This window comes from Pongo abelii, chromosome X (assembly GCF_028885655.2).
Source record: "Pongo abelii isolate AG06213 chromosome X, NHGRI_mPonAbe1-v2.0_pri, whole genome shotgun sequence".
Classification (NCBI taxonomy): Eukaryota; Metazoa; Chordata; class Mammalia; order Primates; family Hominidae; genus Pongo; species Pongo abelii.
In genome coordinates this window covers 73,442,397-73,453,654 of record NC_072008.2, presented here as the reverse complement: position 1 = coordinate 73,453,654, position 11,258 = coordinate 73,442,397, and positions in this window count along the sequence as shown.

Genomic DNA, 11,258 nt, shown 5'->3' with positions numbered 1-11,258 from the left:
AACCCCGTCTCTACTAAAAGTACAAAAATTAGCTGGGCGTGGTGGCGGGTGCCTGTAATCCCAGCTACTCAGGAGGCTGAGGCAGGAGAATAGCTTGAACTTGGGAGGCGGAGGTTGCAGTGAGCCGAGATCATGCCACTGCGCTTCAGCATGGGCGACAAGAATAAGGCTCCATCTCAAAAAAAAAAAAAAAAAAAAAAAAAATCAGGAAAGAGGAAGATGCTGTGGATAGGAGAGGCCCTTATAGATAGGACTTCACTCCATTCATATTGCAGCTCTGTCACCACTCCTGTGTCCCTTCCCCTTTCTCCTCACTACTAGGCTCTGCCTTTGAGTTGAAGAAGAGAAACAAAGGTTTGCACTCAATTATTTGTTCCAGAAAGAAGTAATAAGTAATCATCTCAGGGTACATGGTCCCAATGAGGTAACCTAGCCACTTGTTCCTCATTGTGCTAGGGGCTTGTTACAAGTGTGGAATCTCAGGCCCCAACCCAGACCTTTGAATCAGAACTTGCATTTTCACAGGATTCCCCGGGTTCTTCCCATGCACATGAAAGTTTAAAGAGCATGGCTGTTTAGCACTCTATGGAAGGAGCATGGCATTTGCTCAAGTACAAACAAGTGGGGCTTCTCCCATTCATCAAAACCTCATGGAAAACCATCCCAGAGCTTGTCTTCATCACAATTTTAGATGTCTTTTCAACTTTTTTGTTCAGAGTGTTCATAACTCACTTAAGACTGTGGTTTGCCATCCTCCAACCTATCTCTATTAGGGACTGCCTGACAACCACAGAGCTTGAAGGAGCACACATGCTCAGCAATTGCTCTTTACCTGTTTCTGAGCAAGCCCTTCTGGAAAGGAGGGAGGAATAGCTCAAGCTTGACTCCCAAGGGCTTGGGAAGGAGGGTCTTCCACGTTTTTCTAAGAGGGTGGCCTTCTAGAAACCCTGGGTAATAATAATAATAATGGTAATAATAATAATAGTACCACCAGAAAGTGGTACTTGAAATATTTCACAGCTATGGCACAAGCTCTGACCAATCAGAATGGGCCCCTACCAGAGTGTGGCTGCTGAATATCATACTTGACCATACGGGATATTTGTAGAGCAATGAACACTTTCTTAAGCCCTTTCACTGTCACTTGAACTCTCCAACATCCCCCAAGGCATGTTTTGACCATAAGTAAAGTAAGGCTAAGAAAGGTTATGTGACTTGCTTAAAATCACAACAGCTGGGAAGTGGTGGAGCTAGATTTTGAACCCATCTATCTTCCTCTCCATTCTGCAGTTCCCACACTATGCCATAATTCTTCCTCCCTTTCTGGCCTGGACACACCCACACCCCATTCTTCTGGAGTTCTCCCTCAGCTTCGAGGACCAATTATCCAGCATGGTGCCTCATGTAGGGAGCTGGTAAAGGACACAGGTGAGCCAGGAATGTCTCCTCATCTCAGGCCGCAAATGAAAGAACTGGCAGGGGCCTTCAAAGTAATGTAACCCAATGCTTCCATTTTGTAACAAGTAAACTATACTCCTGATAAAAGAGACAGGCTGAGCATCACCTACAGAACCAGAACAGACTTTAAGGATCACTTAGTCTAACATCTCCCCCTGTCACTCTCATTTCACAGATAAGAGAATGATGACCCAGAGGGAACTGGCCTGGCTAACAGAGCAGGTTAGTGTCAGAGCTACAGCTCAAATTAAGGTTTCCTTATGGATTCAAGACACAGCTCATTCTATCATTTCATTCTGGTCTCCCAGACATTTCTTTTTCAAAATAAAACAGGAGAACCCCTCTATGCTATAAGAAGCACCTTTAAAAGTATCCTTTCTCGTTGCACAGCATTGATTTGCAGGGAAGATTGATGGAAAGCTCTTGGTAGAAGGAGAAAAAGAAAGAGAGAATCACTTCATGGAGCCTTCCACTTTCTAACTTTTCGGAATTTTGAATCCATTTGAGCCTGTTTTGTTTTTATTCTTCATCTGGAACTTTTCAAAAAGGCATTTGACATTGCAGTAAATTATTTTACACTGCAGGCCACCTTGTGTAACAATCAGATCATTCCATTTTGCTTACCCATGGAGGAATGCTGCCTTTTGGACTGTTTGCAGCTTTCTTCCATGATTTGTTTCCCATTCCACCTTTTCTATCCTGCTTTCATCCCCAGAGTGTAAGAGCCAGACCCAAGGCTAATCAAGGAAAAGGAGAAGAACGGAGGAAGGGTACAGTCCCGCAGCCCCAACCTGGAGCCCTCTGCCAATCTACACCACAGGATGAGGATATCTCATACAGAGGGAGCAGAGGGGTTCACAGACAGCTCCAGCAAACCATACGCTCCCCATCCCCCTCTGGCTCTGAGCCTGGAATCAAGTTTGTGTGGCCTTGGGAGTCATAGCCCAGCTCTGCCATTCACATTCATGTCTCTAAGCTTCAGTTTCCTCAAGTACAAAATAAAGGTGAAAATACACACAAGGTGCCATGTGGAGACCTGCCTATAGTGTACGTGAAAAGTATGTGGTGAATAACATAAAGGAGTCACACTTTCATGAGATGTGCCACATGTCCTGGGATATGCCCATGCCTACTGATGTTACAGGACCAGCTGATGCATGTGTGTGGAGAAGTTCCAGCCCTGGCTGAGGGCAAATCAGAACTCCTGCTTAGTAAGTGTGTGTGTATGGAGGGGAAAGGGGGGAGCTGTGCTTGAGGAAAGGTCTGTTGAGAGGGTAGACGAGCTCCAAGGCCAAGTTGAGCCCAGAGCCCTTTGCTGAGTGACCCTCAACCATCTGAACACATCCCATGCCCTCTCCGATGTCATCCTGGGGCCTCTGAGGGCTGCCCTTCAAGGTCAGGAGACAGGTGGATGGTTGGCCAGGGGCAGGCTCAGCCAGCCTGAATTGACATTGTCAAGTCCTAGAGACCCCTCTTCACAAGGCTGGGTTGGGCCAGGCTTGGGACAGGGCATATAAAAGCCACACACCTCTCCACAAGCAGCCCTCCAGCTTCCAGGGCGCCAGGTCTGGTGGCAGTGTGGGGTCAGGCAGTGGCGGCTGATGGTGGAGCCAGCAGGTGGGAAGGAAGAGCCTCTCTTTCTGCTTCCTCCCGCTCCTCCTCCCCGTCCCAGGCTTTTTCTTGGGAGCTGCAGCCCTGGAGGGACACTGGAAAGGATCCCAGACAAGGAGGTAGGATCCTGAGGGCTGTTCAAGGACTCTGGATACCCATAGCCCCAAGGTGAGCTGGGAGCAACGCTGGGGACAGAGACCAGGGCTCCAGGAGTGGGGCAGCTTAGCCTCAGCCCTCCCTTTCCCTGCCTTTCCCCCAGGCTCCCCACCCTTCCTTTTTCTTACTTTCCTCCCCTGGCCCCAGGTATCCCTCATCCTCAGAGGACCATCATGCCACCCCCACTCCCGTGCTCTGCAGAAGCCCTGTGCATGCTGGACTTGCAGATGCCCCACCCTCATGGGAACACACAGAGCAGCTCACAGAAGCAGAGCGTTCTGGAAGGAAGGGACCCTAGAACCAGGGCCCAGCCTGTTTTTCCAGATGAGGAAAGTGGGCCTAGCCAGGGAGGAGCAAGCTCCAGGGCTGAGGACTGAGACTAAACTGGGCAGAGGGGAGCACTCCTGTCCTCGCCTGCTGTGTGTGGGGTGTGGGGCTGTGTCAGAGGCGGGCTTGCCTTTGCTCATCTCTCTGCAGGTTGTGACCTTCGGAATCTGGAGGGCAGGAATGGGGTGGGGCACTGGGGTGACGTCCTGCTCTGGGCGTCTGTGCCACCACGGTCACCAAGTGCTCTGTCCAGGGCGACCCCACCTATTTGTTAGGGCTGGGTAGGCAGACCTCCCCGAAGGGTTAGTGGGGTGCTCCATCAGCCTGCAGCAGAAAACCTCTGGCCCCTTTGAGATGGGCCAGTAAGGTCAGTACGGAGACCCATCCTGGGTGTGAAATGGGACCTGTGGCACTGTCACGGCCCAGGGGGTCTACTGAGTGGATGCTGGGGCCCAGCCTTCCATCAGGCTGGCACATTGACTGGTGTTGGTTGAGGAGAGATGACAGGCCCCCGAGTGTCTGGGAAAGAGCCAGGCCTAGGTTATCTAGCTCCACCTGCCCAGTCCAAGTGCCTGGAGGCAGTTATGAGCTGCCTCACACCTCTGTGTCTGAGCTTAGGGAGGGCGAGGGCAGAGAGGTTAGGTGACCCCTGAATCTCCCCTGGCCTGGGCCTGGCTCAGCCTGTGCTCTAGAGTCCCTCACTGCCAGCCTAGGGCTCTGAGCTCAGCACAGAGCTCCTCCTTCCAGGGTGCCCTGGGGCGAAACCAAAAGTTGGTTCTCTGAAGGCCAAAAATAATGGCAAACCTTTAACTGGACAGATTAGGGAGAGGGGGAAGCAGACAGAGAACACTAATAAAATCAGAAATAAAAGAGAGGATGTTACTACCAACTTTACAGAAACAAAAGGAATTATAAGGTGTATTAGTCAGGGTTCTCTAGAGGGACAGAACTAATAGGATAGATGTATATATGAAGGAGAGTTTATTAGGAGAATTGACAATCGCACAATAGGCTATCTGCAAGCTGAGGAGCAAGGAAGCCCATCCGAATCCCAAAACCCCAAAAGTAGGGAAGCCGACAGTGCAGCCTTCAGTCTGTGGCTGAAGGACCGAGAGCCCCTGGCAAACCACTGGTGTAAGTACAAGAGTCCAAAAGCCGAAGAACTTGGAGTCCAATGTTCGAGGGCAGGAAGCATCCAGCATGGGAGAGAGATGAAGGCTGGAAGGCTCAGCAAGTCAAGTCCTTCCACGTTATTCTGACTGCTGTATTCTAGCCGTACTGGCAGCTGATTAGATGGTGCCCACCAGATTGAGGGTAGGTCTGCCTCTCCCAGTCCACTGACTCTAATGTTAATCTCCTTTGGCAACACCCTCACAGACACACCCAGGAACAATAGTTTGCACCCTTCAGTCCAATCAAGTGGACACTCAATATTAACCATACCATAATGGAATACTATGAACAACTCTATGCCCAAAATATTAGGCAACTTAGATGAACTAGACAAATATCTAAAAAGACACAAACTACCAAAAAGAACTGAAAAAAAGAGAAAACCTGAATGGATCTATAACAAGCAAAGTTATTGAATTAATAATAGAAAAATTCCTACAAAGAAAAGCTCAGGACCAAAATGGTTCCAATGGTTAATTCTACCAAATGTTTAATGAAAAATTAACACCAATCCTTTTAAAAATATTGGCAAGGATATAGAGAAAAGAGAATCTTGTACACTATTAGTGGGGATGTAAATCAGTACAGCCAATATGGAAAACAGTATGGAGGGTCCTCAAAAAATTAAAAATATAACTACCATATGATCCAGCAATCCCACTTCTGGGTATACTTCCAAAAGAAATGAAATAAGTATGTTGAAGCAATATCTGAAATTGTGTCTACCAATTTAAGATAAATAAACTTGAAACATGTATTTAAATTTTATTAAGTATAAGTTCAAAAAAACATGTGTAAGGCTGTGCATGCTGGTTCACGCCTATAAACTCAACACTTTGGGAGGCTAAGGCAGGGAGATTGCTTGAGTCCAGGAATTCAAGACCAGCCTGGGCAACATAATGAGACCTCCTCCATACTTAAAAAAAAATAATAAAAATAAAAACTAGCCAGACATGGTGGCATGCTCCTGTAGTCCCAGCTACTGGGGAGATGAAAGGATTGCTTGAGCCTGGGAGGTCAAGATTGCAGTGAGCTGTGATTGTGCCATAGCACTCCAACCTGGATGACAGCAAGACCCTGTCTCAAACAAACAAGCAAAAGTACATGTATAGGATTTGTATGCTGAAAAATACAAAACAGACCAGGTGCAATGGTCATGCCTGTAACCCAAGCATTTTGGGAGGCAGGCCGAGGCAGGAGGATTGCCTGGGGCCAGGAGTTTGAAACCAGCTTAAGCAACATAGTGTGTCCTTGTCTCCACCACCCCCACCCCCCAAAAAAATAGTTAGACAGGCATGGTGGTGAGTGCCTGTGGAAGGCTGAGGCAGGAGGATAACTTCAGCCCAGAAGTTCAAGGTTACATTGAGCTATGATTGCACCACTGCACTCCAACCTGGGCAACAGAGCAAGACCCCGTCTCTAAAAAACAAAACACTACAAAACACTGATTAAGAAAATAAGGAATATCTTAATAAATGAAGAGAAATATTGTGCTGATGGACTGGAAGATTCAACAGAGTAAAGACATCAATTCTCCCTAAACTGATTTATAGGTTAGTTGACAATTTTGTTGAGATTTGACAATTCCTGTCAAATCTCAACAAAATTTTTTTATAATCAAGCTTATTCTAAAATTTATGCACAAGCCGTAGAAGAGCTAAAACAATCTTGACAAAGAAGAATAAAATAGGAGGAAGTATTCTGCCCAACTGAAAGGCTTACAATATAGCTAGAGGAATCAAGAAAGTGTGGTGCTTGCAGAGGCAGACGCATATAGATGAATGGAACAAAACAGGGAACCCATAAATAGAAGTGAAAAATTATGCTCAACTGATTTTTGAAAAAGGTGCAAATATATTTAATGGAGGAAGGATAGCATTTTCAATAAATGATGCTGGAACAACTGCATATCCGTAGGCAAAAAATAAAACTCACACATCATAAAACTGAAGTCAAAATAGATCAAGATTTAAATACAAAACATAAAGCTATCAATCATCTTTGGGACCTAGTGATTGATGAAGAATTTTTTGACATGACACCAAAAGCACAATCTATTTAAAAATGTATAAATTGGACTTCATTAAAATTTAAAACTTTTAGTCTGTGAGACATTCTGCTAAGAGGATTAAGAGATAAGTTAAAACTAGGAGAAAATGCTTGCAAGACGCAAATCTCGCAAAGATCTCATATGTAGGATATATAAAGATCTCTCAAAACTGAACAAGAAAACAAATATCCAATTTGAAAATGGGCAAACGATTTGAACAAATGCTGAAATAAAGAAAGTAAGCAGATGGCAAAAAACCTACATGAAAATATATTTGACTTCACTAGCTATTAGGGAAATGCAAATTAAAATCACAAGATATCACTACACACTTATTGGAATAGACAAAAAGAAAAACAGTGACAATACCAAATTTTGGAAAGGATGCAGAGGAATTGGATCATTCAAACATTGCTGGTGAAAATTTAATATGGTACAGCTGCTCTGAAAAATAGTTTGGCAATTTCTCAAAGCTATAACATATAATTACCACGTGACCTAGCCACTGTACTGCTGGAGATCTATCCCAGAAAAATGAACATTTACATTCACACAAAACCTGGACATGATGGTTAATAGCAGCTTTATTTATAATAGCCAAAAACTGGAAACAACCAAATGTCCTTCAATAGGTAAATGATTAATCAAACTGTGGCATGTCTATATTCCTATAGTTTAGATCGAGTTGGTCCAACCCACGGCCTGTGGGCTACATAAGGTCCAGGACAGCTTTGAATGCAGCCCAACAGAAATTCGTAAACTTTCTTAAAACATTATGAGATTTTTTTAGGGTTTGTTGTTGTTGTTGTTGTTTTTTAGCTAATCAGCTATCGTTAGTGTTACTGTATTTTGTGTGTGGCCCAAGACAATTCTTCTTCCAGTGTGCCTCAGGGAAGCCAAAAGATTGAACACCCCAAAATGTTTGCCCCCTCCAAATCTCATGTTGATATTTGATCCCAGTTGTTGGGGATGGGGCCTAATGGGAGGTGTTTGTGTCATGGGGGCAGATCCCTTGTGAATAGATTAATGCCCCCCTGGGAGGGAGGGTGAGTTCTCACTATTAGTTCCACAAGAGCTGGTCGTTAAGAAGAACCTGGCATGTCCACCTTCTCTCTTTCTTCCTTTCTTACCATGTGATTTATGTACAGGCTGGTTCCCCTTCACCTTCTGCCATGAGTGGAAGCAGCCTGAAGCCCTCAGTAGAGGTGGATGCTGGCACCACACTTCTTGTACAGCCTGCAGAGCTGTGAGCCAAATAAACCTCTTATAAATTACCCAGCCTCAGGTATTCCTTTATAGCAACACAAAATGGACTAAGACATACACCAGGGACTAATATTCAGCACTAAAAAGGAATGAACTATTGATACACACAAAAACTCAAATGGAGCTGAAGGATATTGTGCTGAATGTAAAAGGCCCATATCAAAAGATCACACTGCATGGTTCCATTTATATAACATTCTTGAAATAACAAAATTACATAGATGGAGAGCAGTTTAGTGTTAGTGGTTGCCAGAGTTTAGGGATGTGGCAAAGAGGTGTATATAACTATAAAGGATAATATGAAGAGGGTTTTGTGGTGATGAAATAGTTCTGTCTCTTAATTGCTGTAATGGTTACACATATCTATACATGAGAAAAAAAAGGCAGAATTATACACAAGTGTTGTACCAATTTCAGTTTCGTAGTCTTGACCAATTTCAGTTTTCTGGTTATTCTATAGTTATGTAAAATGAAATCAGTACTATCTTTGCGTCTTCTTGTGAATGTACTATCTTAGCGTCTTCTTGTGAATCTATAATTATTTCAAAATAAAAAGTTTGGCCAGGCGTGGTGGCTCACGCCTGTAATCCTAGCACTTTGGGAGGCTGAGGCAGGTGGATCACTTGAGGTCAGGAGTTCAAGACCTGTCTAGCTAACATAATGAAATGCTATCTCTACTAAAAATACAAAAATCAGCCAGGCATGGTGGCACACACCTGTATTCCCAGCTACTCGGGAGGCTGAGGCAGGAGAATCGCTTGAACCTGTGAGCCGGAGGTTGCAGCGAGCTGAGGTCATGCCACTGCACTCCAGCCTGGACAACAGAGCTCACTCTGTCCCTTTTTTCCTGTCCCTTGTCTCAAAAATAAATAAATAAATAAAATAAAATGTTTACGGTAGACAAGGGACAGGAAAAAAGTTTAAAAAGTGAAAAAAATGTTTGAACTAATTTATACTCCTACCAACAGCGTAAAAGCATCCCTATTTCTCCACATCCTCTCCAGCATCTGTTGTTTCCTGACTTTTTAATGATCACCATTCTAACTGGCATGAGATGGTATCTCATCGTGGTTTTGATTCGCATTTCTCTAATGACCAGTAATGATGAGCTTTTTTTTCATATGTTTCTTGGCCACATAAATGTCTTATTTTGAGAAGTGTCTGCTCATAGCCTTCACCCACTTTTTGATGGGGTTGTTTTTTCTTGTAAATTTGTTGAAGTTCCTTGTAGATTCTGGATATTAGCCCTTTGTTAGATGGGTAGATTGCAAAAATTTTCTCCCATTCGGTAGGTTGCCTGTTCACTCTGATAATAGTTTCTTTTGCTGTGCAGAAGCTCTTTAAAAGACAGTGTGACAATTCCTCAAGGATGTAGAACCAGAAATCCATTTGACCCAGCAATCCCATTACTGGGTATATACCCAAAGGATTATAAATCATTCTACTATAATGACACATGCACACGTATGTGTGCACTATTCACAATAGCAAAGACTTGGGACCAACCCAAATGCCAATCAATGATAGACTGGATAAAGAAAATGTGGCACATATACACTGTGGAATACTATGCAGCCATAAAAAAGGATGATTTCATGTCCTCTGCAGGGACATGGATGAAGCTAGAAACCATCATTCTCAGTAAACTAACACAGGAACAGAAAACCAAACACCACATGTTCTCACTCATAAGTGGGAGTTGAACAATGACAACACATGGACACAGGGAGGGGAACCTCACACATCGGGGCCTGTCGGGGGGTGGGGGGCTAGGGGAGGGATAGCATTAGGAGAAATACCTACTGTAGATGATGGGTTGATGGGTGCAGCAAACCACCATGGTATATGTATACCTATGTAACAAACCTGCACATTTTGCACATGTATCCCAGAACTTAAAGCATAATAAGAAAAAATAAAGAAAAAATAACCCTCAGTTTAGCACCTACTGCCTAACAAGAGAGCCAGTCACTTGAAAAAAAAAGCTATATTTTATTAGATTAGACTTTTACATTAGTAATACACGCAAATAGTGAAAATTTTCAAACAAAACAGAGTATATGAAATTAAAAGTAAAATCTCTGGCTCTTCTTCCTGGCTCACATCCCAGAGTTAGCTATTTTTAACCATTTTTAGTTTTAATTCTTCAAGTGGTTTACTCTATAACCTTAAATAATATGCTTATCTATTTCTTTGTTTTAATAACTTGTACCTTACCCAAGGTAAGAAAGGTAAGAAATTAGCTAATTTACATTACTCCTATCTCCCATATTTTTAGAGTTAATATTATTTCAAATTCTCCTATGAATTACTTTTATAACTTTCAATAGTATACTTTCACCACAGTTTCTGGATAGATAACAGAAATAATAGTACCTATATTTACTGAACACTTACTAAATGACAGATTTTTTAAGCCCTTTATACAATATTAGTTTACTTCTCTTACTAACAGTCTTGTGATGTAGGTACTATTAGTTTCCTCATTTTATAGATAAGGAAACTGAGGCACAGAGAGATTAAATAATTTGCCCAAGTTCACAAAGCTAATAAGTGGTAGAGCCAGTATCGGAACTCAGGCAGTCCTCACCTTAGAGATTATCATTTGATTCTCTTTACATAAGATAATTTAAACTCCTCATTTTCCCTCATTCCCTATCCTCTCTCTACCTCCAGAATCTATGTCAGATAAAATTTTATAACTCTCCAGATTTATGGCACTTAAATTTTTCTATAGATATAGTTATGCTGCCTAAGCTTTGCTTGTCATTTACAAAACACTAAAAACAACAGTATTTACACTATTAGGATTATACTAATATTGTTTACTGCAGAATCATGTAGTGTAATTGAGGCCACAGAGAAGAAAATCTAATTGTGTGTCTCTAAAATCATGCTATTTGAAGAATGTTCTGATCATAAATACCAAATAAATTCTCTTTTCTTATTCTTCATGGATTGCTTCCTATCTAGCTCATGACTTTCTTGTACATCTCTTTTTTATTTCTTGAAGTTACTCACTTATTTTTTTTTTTTTCACAAAAGTAATGCATGCTTTTTGTATCAGGATGCTTGGCTCCAAGCAACAAAGAGCTTAACAAGTTTATTTAAACAATGAGGAAATACATTAGGTTACATAAGAGAAAGTCCATAGGGAAGGCAAGCTTAAAGGTTGGTTCATCAGTGATTACATGGTAACATGGAAGTTTTGGAGTCT